The sequence below is a fragment of the Polyodon spathula genome, chromosome 1 (genome assembly GCF_017654505.1).
Source record: "Polyodon spathula isolate WHYD16114869_AA chromosome 1, ASM1765450v1, whole genome shotgun sequence".
Taxonomy (NCBI): domain Eukaryota; kingdom Metazoa; phylum Chordata; class Actinopteri; order Acipenseriformes; family Polyodontidae; genus Polyodon; species Polyodon spathula.
Genome location: NC_054534.1, coordinates 65,523,386 through 65,540,932, shown reverse-complemented (window position 1 = coordinate 65,540,932; position 17,547 = coordinate 65,523,386). Strand labels below are relative to the sequence as shown.

Here is a 17,547-nt window from a genome sequence, read left to right as displayed (position 1 = left end):
ACGCAGGCAATACTGCAGGCAGTCGTGTTGCAGTCTGTTACTCGTTCTTTATTGAGTTCATTGCCAAAAAGCTGGCTTTGCACACATATGCAGTGTTTAAAGTGGTTTGAAAAAGTTGCTGGTATGCACAAAAAAGAATGTTGGGTGGGGGGGTGGTTGGATGATTTTACCACATTCAGCCAGAGCTATGGATTATATATTGTTTTTAATGCAATACTACAAAATGTTATTATTAAGGGAGTGTCTACTGTCCCCACAGGTGCAGGGAAAGTCTCTGGCACTACTGTCCCCACAGATTTTATAGACCATATTTTCATCCAATCACAGACGTTCATTGTTTGGCGCTGTTTCTTTAACTTTCAGATGATGAAAGATGAAGGTACCACGCTTCTTTAGTTCATGAATTTAGTACCGGTTTGATACATATAAAACTGAATCACATTCAGTCTGAAAGGTTGATAAATCAACAACGGCAGAAGCGCAAAATCCCTTTGCGTACATCAACTTTCTCTGCATTCACCATGGCAAGCCAAAACCAAGAAGAAAAGGATTACGCAAGGTTACAAGATACAGTGTAGAATAATTATAACATGTATTAGTTGTCCATTATTAGATATTAAATAGTGAGGGTGTGTAAAATTTAAGAATGGATGTACTGGTAGTAATGGGAGTGGAGGCCTACTGTGGCCAGAAGTGCAAAACACAAATACAAAAAAAAAAACACAAATATAAAACGAAAAACACAAATACAAATAAAAAACACAAATACAAAACGAAAAACACAAATGCAAATAGAAAACAAATACAAATCAAAAAGCACAAATGCAAATTAAAAAACACAAATACAAATTGAAAACGCAAATGCAAAAAATGAAAACAAAAAAAAGGCATGAAACGGAAAAACAAAAGCAGAAAACACAAATACAAGAACAGAAAATACAAAAAGCCCATATACCCCAGCACAGCTTCCTTCTGTTTCTGAGAAGCTGGAGCTGTTTAACCCTTTGCAGTCCATTTATTCAGGCGCGTCAGGTCCAATTTATTTTCACACGCTGTTTATTTTACACATGCTGTTTAAAACATTTTTTTCAGAGTAAAACCGGTTCAAAAGGCATTAAATCGCAAAAAAACACTCAGTACTGTACCTACAGCCAAGCCCCCCCCCCCTCTTGTTTACTGTATTTTTCACATACCTCTTTATAGACGTGCATACTGATAAATCATCTCCCTATCATTCGTTCTATCTCCAAACTCCTCAATAATGTGATCCAAGTCATTATTTTATTACTATAACATCTCAAAAAGCTCTGCAAATGTCTGTGATATTCTTTGAGTGCTGGATGCAGAAGCAGCTATCTCCTTTGTTATATATTGCATTTATATAGCACCCTTCATGTGTTGACATCACAGAGTGCTTCACATAGAAAGAACAAGGGACAGTTCTACCAGCTGAAGGCAGCTGTGAACAGATCAGTTGTTAGTAGCAGACCAAAAGAAAAAAGTTGAGTCTGGGTGGCATTCCAGGCTTTTGCGGCTATCTGAACATTATACCAATGTTTGAATCGCAACGTTTTATCAACATCGCAATCTGAACATTATACCAACATCTGAATTGTTATATATTACTCTGCAGGTGCAGAACATTGTTCACGTGCATAGCATGTGAGAAATTGTTACAATGTATATCGGCACGTGTAAGGCCTCGTGTTTTCTGAATCATCTCAACACGTGTAGGGCCACGTGTTAGGAGGGTATAAAAGGGGGTTCTTGGGGTTCTGTGTTGGGTGTTCTGTATGTAACTGCCTGAATAAACAACGTTTGATTTCTGTACAGTTCTCCTTGTCTGGGCTCACTTATTTCCGGACCCAAAATACATAACATGAATCACAATGTTTTTATCAACATCGCAATCTGAACATTATACCAGCGTCTGAATCACAGCGTTTTATTAATATCACATTCTGAACATTATACCAACGTCTGAATCATAACTGATTAGGTCAGAATCTGACCTAAAAAATATTATTATTATTGTTATTATTATTAATTAAATCATGAATAATAATGACCTAAAATAGCTTTCATATGCATTAACAATCCAATATCAGATTCCTAACCTATATGTGTATATCAATATTGACAGTTTGTAAACTGATTTGTTTTTTATTACACTAAAAGTACATCATGTTGACCAGCCACATGAAGTACAATTAGAATGTGTAGGTACTAACTGTTTATTTCCTCTTCTAAGAAAACACATGCTTGTACCCCTATAAACACTTAAAAAGTGGCTCACATGTGTTAAGCATAAATTATGTTACCCACACTTTTTATAGGAATTTTGAGCTTTATGTAAACAAATAAATAAATAAATAAACACACAATGGACACTGGTGGTAGACTAATGAAGTTTAATAAGAATAAAAAATACATGATCATTATTATTCTGTCATTGGACTGTTGGCTTTATGTATATATGCCTGTAATACACAAATAAAGTGATATTCATGAAAGATGCCTTGTACTTCCTATTGAGGTAATCTCGCAGACAGCGCCGTTGATGGGAATGTGAGTAGCATCAATCATCCCCATTACTTGGGGCAACCTGCTTTTCAGCAACACGCAGAGCAATACTTTTTGTTTCAGTTACAGCTGGTATACGTATGTACATGTTGCAGTGCCTCTGAACAAGGGAGTTGACAGACTTGTAAATACAGTGATGAACTGTGGTTTTATGCACCCCAAACACATTGCCAACGACCCTGTACTCCGCTGAGGATGCCAGCCTAGACAGAGCAATCGCCACTCTTTTCTCCACTGGCACAGAAGTCCGTACGTAACTCCTTTCTGGCTCCTCCTTTACCAGTTCCAGTATAATACGGAATGTGGCCCTGGTGACGCGAAAGGACTCTATCCACTGCAGATCTGTGAAAGAGTGATGCAGCACAACTTCTTCCCACCAGCAAGACGGACGAGTATGTGTCCAAACCGCCCTTTTGCTAGCCATTGGCTTTAGATAACAGGCATAAGGATTTGCTGGTAGAGAATGTTTGTATGTTCAAGCTCCCGAAAGAAAGGCAAAACATCCACTGTTCCCAATCCAGGCAGTCTTGGGAGCATACATAGAAGGTGTCTGGCACAGAGCTTTAGAATCCTAAGTCTTTGTCGGTTTTCAGCCGTGGTGCTCTGCAATACCTGTGTTGATCAGTTTCATTTTATACATCTTACAACTCACTCATTTTTAATTCATGAGTTGTAAGATAAATTAGCTGAAGCAGTGTTTGCTACTAAGGACTTGCCACCTCACCAATGATATTTGAAAAACAATTTGGGCAAGAGCAGCAAAACATATTATCAAACAACCATGAATGAGGTATTTAGAAATCACAGCTTTATTACAGCAACTTACATTACCTCGTGTACCAGTTCTCTGTGCACATGGAAACAACATTTACACAAGCCCTTTGTGAAAACATGAAAACTTTACGCACAGCTAATTTACATATCTACCTCCAAATTTCACCTTCATTTGCATGATGTCAGGTGAAAAGCCGGATAAATAAACTGAACGAATGGAAACCGGAAAAAAGCATTTTCAAACGACATTTTACTTGAGGGCTAAAAAAAAAAAAAAAAAACGTTCATGGAAATTCCACCCTTGAATAACAAAGGGACATTTTTGTGCAGACTCGGACATCTGCAGGAGTGGCCTTTGGCCTCTAGAAGCTGTAGGCTGCCAATATCTTCTCTTGTTCCTGGGTGTAAAGAGGCAATTAGCTTGGTCGTCAGTTCATAGGACACCTGACGTTCAGTTCTCCTGAGCTGTTGTAGGGAATGTATGTGGTAACTGGACAAAGGGAAAGTAATTGGACATTCCAAATTGAGGAGAAAATCAGGCTAAAATTATTTGCTGTCCGTTGTTTTTTTTTTTTTTTTTTTAAAGGGCTAGAGTTCTAATTCCCCTCTACAGACACAATGACAGCAATACTGTGGCCTACAGTATTTGTTTGCAGAAGTAAGGGTCCATGAGATCTATAAGGTTTTGTTGTGGCCTGAAACAACCTGAAGCAATATTGTGTCATTTTTGCATGTAAGTGCATGGATGACATAAGTAAGTATGTTTAAGTAAACACAGTGAAAATGTCAGGCAAACAGAAATGTCTATTATACGGCCCTATTGTGTCCAGTAAGTAATTGTATGCTTGTACATTTAATTTTACAGGACATATAGGCCTAAGTATATTCCGTTGTTCATTTGTAAGCATAATTAACATTGCTATATGAAATTAATCCTTCCCATGTTGCTTTATAAACAAACTGCCAGTCATTATGGTGACCTATTAAACTGCTTAGGCTTTGAATATTTGCTAATCTTAAAAAGAATGGCTTTGCAATGTAATTTCCCATTCATCTTGACGTTTCCCTAATTTGTTGTGGCAGTGTAAAACTAAAGCCACACCACTGCACTGAACAGAAATACTGCTGCCCAGAAGCTGTCATTAATGAAACACTTACTGTGTTGTGTTCCAAATAAATGAATATTAAGTCAACATTTAGTATCATCAGTTTTTTTATTGTGACAGAGACAGAATGATTCCACCATGTAATAATTATTATTTATTTATTTTGGTTCCTGGGTAGTAAGTGTTATTTCCTAATTGCTTATGCCTCAAAAGTATAGAAAATGGCTATTATTCCCCACAAACTTTGCTTTTGTGACCAGGACAGTGAAATTTAGAAATTTACCTATTTTCCAGAACATTCCAGATAGATTCAGTGCTGAGTAAACTTGGAGTAACTTCTAGAACATTCTAGAACTTTCCAGTAATATAAATAGTAGTATAAATACAGGGGTGTTAAGCCCACCAGTTCAGTTTAGTTCCAGCTGCCTAAGTGGATACATATCTGCATTTTTCTGAGATGGCATCAACAGGCTGCAAGCATCCGGCAGATGCATTTTGCTATGTCTGCAGCCAATTTATCAAGACAAGAGCGAAAAAGTACTCCGTGGAAGCATCTGCTAAGATGTGTGAGGCCTACAAGGCATATTTCGGCATGCCTGTCGGGGATCAAGACAAACCCTGGGCACCTCATTTCACCTGCGAGCACTGCAAAAAAACTCTGGAAGGTAAGATGGACAATTGTTGCTCGGAATTTTATGTTATAAAAATTTTATGTTATGTTGTAGATCCAGATGACAATTTCAGAGGTGGAGCTGAGGAGAGAAACCTATACTACCCCAACCAAAAAGACCTCAACGACTTATTTAGAGATCTTGGTCTCACTAAGTCCAGTGCCGAGCTTTTGATGTCTTGGCTCAAGCAATGGAACTTGTTGGATGAAAGTGTGCAAGTCGCAGATCAGAGGAAGCGTCACCAACCTTTTTCCAGCTTCTTCACCCATCAAGATGGGCTCTGCTTCTGCCACAATGTGACCAGTCTGTTCGAGGCAATCGGAATCGCCTGTAACCAGAATGAGTGGCGCCTCTTCATTGACAGCTCATCCAGGAGCCTCAAAGCCGTGCTGCTCCATAATGGTAACAAGTACCCGTCTCTTCCCCTGGTTCACTCGGTGCACCTCAAAGAGGATTACAACAGCATCAATACCTTGCTGGACGCCTTGAAGTATGATGAGTACAGCTGGGAGGTCATAGGAGACTTCAAAATGGTGGCATTCCTAATGGGTCTCCAAGGCGGTTTTACCAAGTTTCCCTGCTATCTTTGCCTTTGGGACAGCAGGGACACCAAGGCGCACTACCACAGGCAGGACTGGCCACAGCGGACCGAGTTCTCTGTGGGGAGGAACAACGTCAAGTGGGAGCCACTGGTGGACCCCCGGAAGGTGCTGATGCCACCACTGCACATCAAATTGGGCCTTATGAAACAATTAGTCAGAGCTCTAGATAAGGAGTTGGCAGCCTTCAAGTACCTTCAAGACTTCTTCCCTAAGCTGTCTGAGGCAAAGGTCAAAGCCGGTGTCTTCGTCGGACCGCAGATAAAGAAGATCCTGGAGTGCAGTGAATTCCCAAGAAGCTCACTAGTAAGGAGAAAATGGCTTGGAACAGCTTTGTCACAGTGGTTCGGGGCTTCCTGGGCAATCACAAGGCCGAAAACTATGTGGAGCTGGTTGAGACTCTGGTGAAGAACTACGGCACAATGGGCTGTAGGATGTCCCTCAAAGTCCATATCCTTGATGCTCATCTTGATAAATTCAAGGAGAACATGGGAGCGTACTCGGAGGAGCAAGGCGAGCGCTTCCACAAGGATATACTGGACTTTGAACGCCGCTACCAAGGACAGTATAATGAGAACATGATGGGAGACTACATTTGGGGGCTGATTCATGAAAGTGATTTACAGTATAATCGTAAATCTTGAAAAACTACTCACTTCTAAATCTTTTGTAGTCATTTTTGTATTACTTTAGTATAAATACATGTTAATTTGGATTTATATGTTGTTTTTTTCTGACTTTATGTGAACAAAAAGACACAAATTTGCCCGTTTTCTCATTGGAAATAGATAAATTTCAAAATATCACTGTCCTGGTCACAAAAGCAAGGTTTGTGGGGAATAATAGCCATTTTCTATACTTTTGAGGCATAAGCAATTATGAAATAACACTTACTACCCAGGAACAAGAACTGTGTTACATAGTGTTCTTGGGGATAAATCTCTCCTGACCTGATAGGGCGCTGTGTAAAGGGAACAGAGTGCCCTGGAGTGGATGGCCAGATAATTCATTCCCAGGGTTACAGTAATAATAATAATCTTTATTTTGATATAGCACCTTTCATAGTGGACCCCCATCACAAAGAGCTTTACAAGATATGAGACTAGGGTGTGTGAACTATGTATCAGTTGCAGAGTCACTTAAAACAACATCTCACCCGAAAGACAAAGCACAAGGCAGTTAAGCTTTGCTCAGGGTCACACAATGAGTCAGTGGCTGAGCTGGGATTTGAATCGGGGACCTGCTGGTTACAAGCCAGTTTAACTACTGGACCACACAGCCTCCTATAAGGAAGTAAGTCATCTAAAAAGGGGGTGGAGCTACGATACACTAAATCATCAACCCGGAAGGGAAAAAACTTGGCAGCCGCGGATTGGAGGAGCGGTTGCACTAGTTAACCAAGGGGTCATGATTGATGGTACAAAAGGGGGAGTATCGAAGTGATCAGTTCTTTGCATGGCTAGAGCTGAACCGGAAGGAGAACGTGAGTATTATAATCGCGAGTGTTTTGTTTGTTTTGTTCTGTCGTGTCTAAAGAATTACTGTTTTTTATTACTAGACGTCTGAACACAGTCGGGCACTGTCGCCATGGGCCAGCACTTACCTGGACATCACTGGACTACTGTTCACGATAAACTGTATTTGCACCACAAGCACGAAATCGCTCACTGTGCACTTGTGTTTGTGCTTTGTGTTACGTTGGGGTGTTTAAGAAACAGGACTGTTATTATTTCGGGACCAACCCGTGGATTACAAAAGAGAAATTACACACTGCTGTACTGCTTTTTCTCATTGTTATTATTTACTGCTGTTTGTCATCAGACTTTTGGATTGTACAAATAAACCACCATTGCACCTGGACTATCGTTGTCTGTCTGTTTTATTGATCACCACAGCATTCCTGCACCTGCACACTGCAAACCACAATTATACAGACATAATATAGTAGCTGCCCTTAGTGTATACAAAATACTGTATATTGTAGCTTTGAAACATGTAAAAATATTTACAATGGCATGCCAAAACTAATGTTTTTTACTCACTGTGCATACATAAGTCTACATTTCTGCCATGAACAACAACACAAACAAGAAATCTGATCTTCCACTTGTTCTTTTAGTATTAAACTGTAAGTTTACTTATCCTGTTAGAGCGTCGAATGAATTATGCTATGTACAGTTTTTATGGACTTTCTTATATCTTTAATCATTACACTGTGTTGTGCATGTACGGTATAGTTGACTGCTTGTAGAAATATTTTATTTCAAGCTCTGGGTTTTAATTCTTATTTGTTTAATACATAACTTTGAATTGTTAGCAAACAAATTACGTTTTATTCCAAAATGCAAAAGTTCAAAACTCAGTTTTGGATTTCAAGTTTTGAGTTACCGCTTAGAACTGGATATTAGGTTTGAATATTAACAAACTTGTTGTATGAATGTGTAAGTGAACTTCTTGCTTTGACTTCTGTTAGTGGTTGCTAGGATTTACATCCTTATTAAGTGATCAAATCAAATCAAACGGTTGCCTCTTTTTTAAAGACTTCTTCCCAGCCAGATTATAAACTAGAAATGCTCCAAAATAATGTGATGAGAATTTACAGCATATTTTTTTCAATGTATAAAAATTAAGGAGAAAACATAAAAAAATGAGGCTAATGTTTGTGTTTGTGAAAGTCTTAGTTAACAGTGCTTGCAATGAATTGTGGGGCAATTGTGATATAACTAGAAAAGAAGGTGAAAAATGAAAGGTTAAACAATACTTAATATAGTATTGGGGGGGTGCTGGCGATGGATTGAACATTTTTGCACATGGCTGATATTTTTTATACTTCATGTCGTACTTGTATGTGATGTTCAGAGAGGGTTTAGAGTTGTGTAGCAAAGCATTTACAAGGCTATTAAAGCATTTACAAAGCTATGTACAATAACAAAAATATCTTTGGTTTCACATTTTAAGGTCACTCAAAATGACTTCCCCTTCAGATATTGCAGAAATGACAGGAACTCGTTCAGAAAAGTTTCACAATTTCTTTCTGTAAATTCTTCACACTCTTTGCAGCCCCCATGAACCTGAAAAAAACCAAACATGAGTGTATAGAAATCAATTATATCAAATATCAAAATGAATTAAAATGTTCCTTTATCCAGCATATCTTAAGATTAGTTGAATTTATACATTTCTGACAAATATAACACTGTGATTATTTCTGCAAGCTTAACATGGTAAAACACATTAGTTCATAACTATGTAATATCATTTTGAATATACTGAATTGTTACATGTGTGGGTCGTCACTGAACAATACTGAGGCAGACACGCCGCACAGGAGCGCAGATCTAAAGGGTACCAGCAAAGGTAGCCCTAGTGTCGCATTCAATAAAGAAAACAAAACAAACAACGCCAAAAATGCAAGTTTGCCAAGACGAGCGCTACTCTCACTAAAACAAACGTCCCACATCAGGAACCTCCTACCTTATGAAAACCCTCTCTATACACAGTTTGCGATCAGCCGCCCCTAAACTAATCTACTTGTGAGCTCACATCTTTCATTACACTGCAGGTATACCTCATTTTATATATATATATATATATATATATATATATATATATATATATATATATATATATATATATATATATATATGCTTGCTACTATTGGATTTTTTTGCCAAATCGGTGATTAATATCGACGTTTATTTTAAAAAGAATTTACCATTTTTTAGACTTTAAAAAAACTTTTTATGCCATTGAGAAACATCTCATTTAGTGAAACCCATTTATTATATTGAACATGCAACAAAACCATGGTTACCAACATTCTACGGGCTGCTTTGTCCTGCTGTGGAGACTTCAGCTGTCAGTCAGCGTATTGTGCACAATATAAATGTTTTCCTCTTGCGCACCATTTTCAAATCAAACTAGTAACTGTCACCGTATACCTATAGCAAAAGCTTACCTACACCTTAACCCCCTAATTTCAAAGTAGGCGCTTTAAATTGGTGGCACTATAGCTGGCAAATGAAAGTGCATAGTTGGTGCAGGTCTTGATGATTGACAGTCATCTAAACGAATGAGAGTATTCTAGGGCTGCTTCAGTCTACAATGTCAGAACAGGGTGACAGTGACACTACAGTACTAACAGACCACTGAGATGACTGACAGCGACTCCTAGCCATTCAGAGCAGAACAGAGACGGAACAGACAGTAAGTATAAAAACTACACAAACTACAGATGATTTCTAAATGATTATTTTTAAGAAGGAATTTTGTAAGAAAATTTTAAAAATATAGCCAGCAGTTTTACCAACGTTTATCCTACATAAATTTATTTCAGTCGAAGTCATATTTTTTGGGAATACGACGTTTAGCGAGCTTTACCGATTAATATCGAAAAGTACCAAGCCTATCTATCGATCTATCTATCTATCTATATATATATATATATATATATATCTATATATATATATATATATATATATATATATATATATATATATATATATATATATATACAGTGCCATGAAAAAAGTATTTGCCCCCTGTGATTTTCTGTATTTTTGCATATTTTTAAATGTTATCAGATCTTCAACCAAAATCTAATATTAGATAAAAGGGACCCTTTTGATACATATTTCATTTATTTGTTAATAGTTATGCAACACCCTATGCCCCTGTGTGAAAAAGTAATTGCTCCCTTAGACTCAATAACTGGTTACGCCACTTTTTGCAGCAATAACTGCAACCAAACGCTTCCTGTAGTTATTGTTCAGTCTCTCACAGCGCCATGGAGGAATTCTGGCCCACTCCTTCATGCAGAACTGCTTAAACTCAGTGACATTTGTTGATTTTTTAGCACAAACTGCTCGTTTCAGGTTCTGCCACAACATCTCAATGGGGTTTAGGTCTGGACTTTAACTAGGCCATTCCAAAACTTAAAATTTCTTGTTCTTCAACCATTCTGATGTAGACTTGCTTGTATATGTTTTTCGTATCATTGTCTTGCTGCATGACCCAGCTGCGCTTCAGCTTCAGCTCACGGATGGATGGCCTGACATTCTCCTGTAGAATTCTCTGATACAGAGCAGAATTCATGGTTCCTTCAATGATGGCATGTCGTCCAAGTCCTGATGCAGCAAAGCATCCCCAAATTATGACACTAACGCCACCGTGCTTGACCGTTGGTATGAGGTTCTTACTGTGGAATGCAGTGTTTGTTTTTCACCAGACATAACGGGGCCCATGTTGGCCAAAAGGTGTTCCACTTTTGACTCATCTTTCCATAGAACATTGTTCCAGAACTCTTGAGGATCATCCAGGTGCTTTTTGGTAAACTTGAGACGAGCATTCATGTTCTTAGTGAGCAGTGGTTTCCGCCTTGCTACTCTGCCATGAATCCCATTTTTGCCCAGTGTGTTTCTGATGGTGGAGTCATGAACATTGACTGTAGCCGAGGCGAGAGAGGCCTGCAGATCCCTGAATGTTGTTCTAGGGTTCTTTGTGAATTCCTGGACGATTTTACACCTTGCTCTTGGAAAGATTTTGGCTGGACAGCCACTCCTGGGTAGATTCACTACTGTCCCAAATTTTCTCCATTTGGATAATATGGCTCTGACTGTTGTTTGGTGGAGCCCCAGAGACTTAGAAATGGCTTTGTAACACTTTCCAGACTTATTGGCATCAACAACTATTGTCCGGAGGTCTTCAGGAATTTCTTTTGATCGTGGCATGATGTGCCTCTAGAACCTGTGTGCTGACAACTTCACTCTGATGGTAAGGGCCAAAGTTAGTCAGATTTATATTGGGAAGGGCTGGCCAAAATCAGGCCTGATTGTTAAACAAAGTATTCAAACAGCTGACCCTAACTAACCCTTTAATTGGGTTGAGTTAACTAGGGGGGCAATAACTTTTTCATGAGATTGCTTGTTTGATTACCTTGCACACCAAACAAATGAAAGAAGCGTCAAACTTTGGTGTCATTTTTCTCTCATACTCCCTCTATATACTACTATAACCCACAAAAAGATCTGACCAAATTCAATGTGAGAAATGGGCAAAAATGCAGAAAATCAGACAGGGGGCAAATAATTTTTCAAGGCTCTGTGTATATATATTAACACAGCAGGGAGGGGGTTAATATCCTCCCAGCCCAAAACATGTAGTTTTATTGTTTAATTATTATTTATTGTTTAATTATCACCTGTACCTGGCTACCATTGTAAATTAGAGCCAGGTGCAGGGTATTTAAAGAAAGCAGCCAGTCTGCTCAAGTCTGCTGTGTGAAGAAGCCTGCTTGATTGTGTACTCAAGAATATGAAAAAAAAAAGGTACTGGGTGATCATTTTGTTTCGTGTTTGTTTAAAAGTAAAACTGTGTGTCTATTGTTTATTTGGCAGGTAAACGGCTTAGCTGTCCTGAAAGATAGTTTAGGTTCCTGACGTGTTTAGTCAGGACCAAAGATCCCAAGAAAAGATAAAAATAAAATAAATAGAAGTTTTAAAAGTGCTGATATAATAGCTCAACAGAAGAAGCGGAGGCTGGAACGAGGCCTGACAGAGGGAGCCGACTGAGCTGTATCTGCTGCTCCAAAAGTAGGAGATGGCGAGAGATGCTCTGCTGTCTCCAGCCCCAGAAAAGGTGGAGCCATTGCCTGCAGAGGAGCAGCATTGGCAGCCGACGGAGCGAGAGGTACCACCAGTGGCTACAGAGAAGGGGGAGGTGAGGAGCCCACCTCCACCTGATCACCACCTCTGCCATCCGTTCCGGCGCTGCTGCATGTGGTCCCTTGCCCATTGCTCTTGGGCACCCTGTCGCTCTGACTGGAACTCCCTGAGCTAGACTTGGAGCCCAGGAGTTTGCACCATCGGCCACAACTCTCTCTGGTTCCCTACTCCTCTCTCCCTGATCACCAAGACGTCGCTGGGCTGCTGCCAGACATAGCTGGTGCTCCCCGTGTTCGCTGCTTCGCTCTCCCTGAGTGATTGGACATCGCTGCGCCAGTCCCCAGATGAAGACCTCTGCCCACTGCTGCATCCTCCTGTTACCCGGCCGTTGCTTTAGTCAACACTGACATTCCGGTAGGTCCCGTGTCATCAGTTTGCAGTCCCGGCCTGGATGTGCCGGAAGGGCCGACCCACCCTCAAGTTTTCCCGTGGAAGAGGACGAAGATGAAAGTGGCTATTTATTGTCTAACATTAAAACTACCAGAGCGGTCTTACCAATAAATACAATAAGAAAATGCATTAATAAGTTTAAAATGCATTAAAACAGTCTGTTAAATATTACTGGCACCTTTTTTTTAGTGGTTGCCTCTGACGATGATTCCAGTTGGATTTGTAGCTGAACTAGGGTGTTTACGCTTCAGCCTGTGTTGCTTTGATTCTTACTGTGATTGGCTGCAAAAACAAGAGGGCTAGCTGTACAAAAGCCGGCTCTTTTGTACAGCGGTATTGGCGCTATTCGTTAGTGCGAGAGGTCCCGGGTTCTTGCCCGCCCTCCGCCTGTGTATGGATTGCCTCGCCCTGTGTGATGCGCCTGCCTGCTTTTGAAACATGAATATGCAAGAATAAAGATACTTTTATCTACAAATTGACTACGGATCTGGATTAATCCAAGGAAGTTGCTTTTTCCCTCTGTCTGTGGTTTTCTACAGTCAGGTATTTTGTCTATATATATATATATATATATATATATATATATATATATATATATATATATATATAGACACACACACACACACACACACACACACACACACAGTGCCTATAGAAAGTCTACACCCCCTTGAACTTTTTTCACATTTTTAATACCCATCCCCTGATCTGTGCCTTTCAAAAACTTTGTCCCAGAGTTCTTTTGAAAGTGCCTTGGTGCTCATGGTTGAGTCTTTGCTTTGAAATGCACTACTCAGCAGAGGGAACCTACAGGAACTGCTGAATTTATCCTGAAATCATGTTAATCATTACAGTTTAACACAGGTGGAGGCCACTTAACTTGATTGGTGTGTGATTTTGTGATTGGTTACACCTGAGCTATTTTAGGATTGCTATTACAAGGGGTGTGGACATTTATCCAACCAAGCTATTTCATTTTTTATTTTTTATTAATTTTCTACAAATTTCTAGAATATTTTTTTCACTTGGTTGTGCGTAGGATGTGTTGAAAAATGTAAAAAATATATTTTAATGCATTTTAATTCCAGGCTGTAAGGCAACAAAAGGTGAACATTTTGAAAGGTGGTGTAGACTTTCTATAGGCACTGTATATATATATACACACACATGCACACATTTTCATTAATCACAACTTACCACTGGTTTAATTTCTGTTATATAATCTTCCAGAATTGAAAGTGGGTTTTCTTCATGTTCAAAAAAATAAACGTGCATCTCTAAAAAAAAGCAATTCAGCGAGGCATTGTAACAGATTTCCTGAAAAAGGAAAATGCAAAATGTATTTGTTAAGATACTTTTATAGCATCACAAAAGTGCAGGATATTTTGTAATAAGTCTAAAGATTTGTCTTAATTTTACAGATTTCTCATCAAGAGGTAGAAGCAATACATACAAAATCTGTTTTTCCATCTATGGTAAGAGCAACATAAATAGAACTTGCATTCAGTAACACTCGCACAAATCTGCGCAAACACAAACTGTAAAAGTGTTGCGTTTTTGCAGGGTAAACACATTCCACCACAGGTAATTATAGCTGTTTGGCAACAAAAACTGTTATATACCATGGTGAAAGCATAGCTTAGCACAGTACAGTAAATCATAGTGGAAACACAGGAATAGACTAGCATGGAAATTCAAAGTTTTGTTTGGTCAAGCAGTTTTTTTTTTTTTTTTTTTTTATTTAGTAGTTACGAATTGATTTTTATCCCATTTTTCTCCCAATTTGTAATGGCCAATTATTTTAGGCTCAGCTCACCACTACCACCCCCGCGCTGACTCAGGAGCAGTGAAGACGAACGCACACTATCCTCTGAAACGTGCGTTGTCAGCCGACCACTTTTTTTCCATTCTGCAGGTCCGCCATGCAGCCACCTCAGAGCTACAGTGTCGGAGGACAACGCAGCACTGGAAAGCTTACAGTCAAGCCCGCAGGCGCCTGGCTAGTCTACAGGGTTCGCTGGTGAGCTGAGGACACCCTGGCCGACCTAAGCCCTCTCCACCCGGGTGATGCTCGGCCAATTGTGCGCAGCCCCTTGGGAGCTCCCGTCCATGGTCGGCTATGGAATAGCCAATAATCAAACCAGTGACCTCCAGGCTATAGGGCGCATCCTGTGCTCCATGCGGAGCGCCTTTACCGAATGTGCAGTGCCTTGTAAGCTCAAAAAATGTACATATTTTCCCTGCTTGCCATAGCTCTCTGCTTTTGTATTTAAACATGCTTCTTCAAAACCATTTCCTTTTGTTTTAAAATCTTCAAACAGTAAACAGCACTTACATTTTCAGGAATTTCTGGAGTGTACAAAGCAGTTTCAGAATTCTGGAGAAAAAAAAAAAGTCCATTATAAATCAATGGTGAACTACGTAAAACCACAAATTGAACCATCAGAAGGTTCCCTTTCAAGTACGAAATGTAACCATTAGTATGGGTATTTACCTATAGACGCAAAACCTGAATAAGATACACAAAAGCTGCCTGGCGAGCCTGTGGCACAATAATGCCCCGCCCCCGAGGGTACAAAAGTACTGAGCTCACAGATCTCAGCGCCATTTTGCCCTTTAAGACAGACCTGACTGGAAAGCCTTGTTCATATAAGTACTTGCTACTTCTATCTGCTATTTATTGTGTTTTTACACAAATTATAGTTTGTATTAATTACGCGTAATTTGTGCACAACAGCCTGTTGTTTGTTATGTCCCACTGCGACCTTGTGCCCCGCGTGAAGCCAGTGGCTAGTCATTCCCTCCCAGGGATCCAGCAACATAAGTCAGCTGACTTTGTGTTCTCCCCATAGGCTGCAATACCTCTGGCTGAAGTTATTTATTTTATGTTTTGGCTTTGGCTAAAAATGCGAGACATTTTATATTATTTATGTAATTGTTTAATTACTGTTTTTGTTGAGAGTTTTTTCTCTTGTGTTTTTTTCTGTTTTGTCTGCAACTTGTTGATATAGCACAAGTCCTGCTGCTGGGCTCAGCAGCACCGCGCAGGACCAAGATACTTGCTTCGGTTTTGATTGCTTGCAATCTTTTCCACAGTATTTGCTGCCGTTTTGGTGACAGCTTTAGCATCACTGTTACGAAGGCTGTTAGAACCAGTGGACCCGTACCTACAGTCACTGAACCGATACCAACCTAGTCCAACACGCTGCTACCAAACGGTGCTCAAGTCACTGGTCCAGTACCAAACCAGTCCCACTCGGTTCTTACCCGCCCAGTCGATATCTATAAGCAGATTGAGGCAGCAACTGTACAACTGTATCTGTACACAGCATTGTTTCCTTCTTGCATCATGCCTGGGTTTTATCCCTGGGAGACATGCAAGGCTAGTCTGCCTATTGAGGACAAGCACGGCAGATGCTGTTCCTGGCTGGTGGCCAGAGCATGCCAAGGAAGCACAAGCTAATTGCAGCTTTTGCAAGTTTTGTGCACTGTTCTCCAAGCACACGCTTGAGAAGCGGCGATCCCACAGCTCTATTTCACGCTCTTCATCCATTACTCATGCTCAGCGCTCTTCTCCATCACCCTCTGTTAGAGCTGTAGCTACGTCCTCACCCCACGGCTCTGTGCCAAGGTAGAGCAGACGACGCACCTGACGCCCAGGCAGAAGTCTGTCCTTCCTTGTCCTCTCTTGCTTCTCCTCCTCCCCTGAAGAGTCGGTGTTCCAAGTGATCAGCAGACTCAGAGCAATTGGCCACAGGAGGATATACTGTCCATCAACCACCTCTGAGGAGGCGGGCAAACAGGAGCTGGCATTCCCATCTGAGGATGTGGAGTCTGACAGTGCATCTCCTGCAGTTAAGCTTCTGCCACTGATCAAGTGAGCCAATGCAATTTTGCAAGTGCCCTGGCCTACAGAAGGTGAAACAAGGAAGCCCATCTTCGATGATATGACTACCGTTCCCTTGTCCTCCCCAGTGCACCCAGATTTTCTTTTTGAAATACAGTCCTTCTGGGATCACCCGGCAACAGCTCCTGCTGTTTCCCGGTCAATGGATGCCCTATATAGGGTACATGAAGCAGAAAGGCTGGGCCTGACCCAATTTCCACCAGTGGAGGCATCTATTGCCTCCTTGGTCCAGGCGCCTAATTTAGCACTCCTGTCCAAGGACACCACCTGCCCCAACAAGCAGGGCCAGGTCTTTGAGGTGATTCTCAAGCACGCCTATTCAGCCAATTCATTCGCCACAAGAATGGGCAATTATAGTAGCATCCTTGTAGCCCACCAGTGCCATTTACCAGAACCACAGGCCTTCACCACAACAGCTGCACCTGGTTAACAAGAACCTGATCTGTGTGTCCAAACTCAACAGGCAGGCTGTGGGTAGGAACATGGCTGCGCTGACAGCTGCACATAGGCAGCTTTTGGCTTTCCCATACACCCTGATTACACCAGGGTATATGTTTGGTCCCGCAGTGGACGAGAAGCTATCCTGGCCCCACTGAGATGCAAAGGCATCAGAGTGCTCAATTATTTGGGTGACTAGCTCATTTGTGTCTAGTCTCCAGCACAGGCAGAGGCCCACACGAGACTTGTCACCAGCCACCTTCCATGGTTGGGCCTTATGGTGAATCTAGGAGTGTACTTAGACTCCAGGACCATGCTGTCCTCTCTGTTCAGCCTGTTTGGAGCCCTTTCAGCTCA

General features: G+C 40.6%; 1 protein-coding gene and 1 long non-coding RNA gene across 3 annotated transcripts in view; one reads left to right on the top strand and one right to left on the bottom strand.

The window, feature by feature from the left end:
• LOC121321015 (type II inositol 3,4-bisphosphate 4-phosphatase-like) overlaps positions 1 to 7,495 on the top strand; it is a 320,135-nt gene extending 312,640 nt beyond the window's left edge. Inside the window, exon 27 of the mRNA XM_041259931.1 lies at positions 7,292 to 7,495. The gene's annotated coding sequence lies outside the window, so the exon portion shown is untranslated. The remainder of the gene's footprint in view (positions 1 to 7,291) is intronic.
• Positions 7,496 to 15,179: 7,684 nt separating this feature from the next.
• Positions 15,180 to 17,547, bottom strand: part of LOC121321008 — a 32,861-nt gene continuing 30,493 nt past the window's right edge. For both annotated transcript variants that reach the window (XR_005950904.1, XR_005950903.1), the window contains one exon: positions 15,180 to 15,222. This is a non-coding gene — a long non-coding RNA (uncharacterized LOC121321008). The remainder of the gene's footprint in view (positions 15,223 to 17,547) is intronic.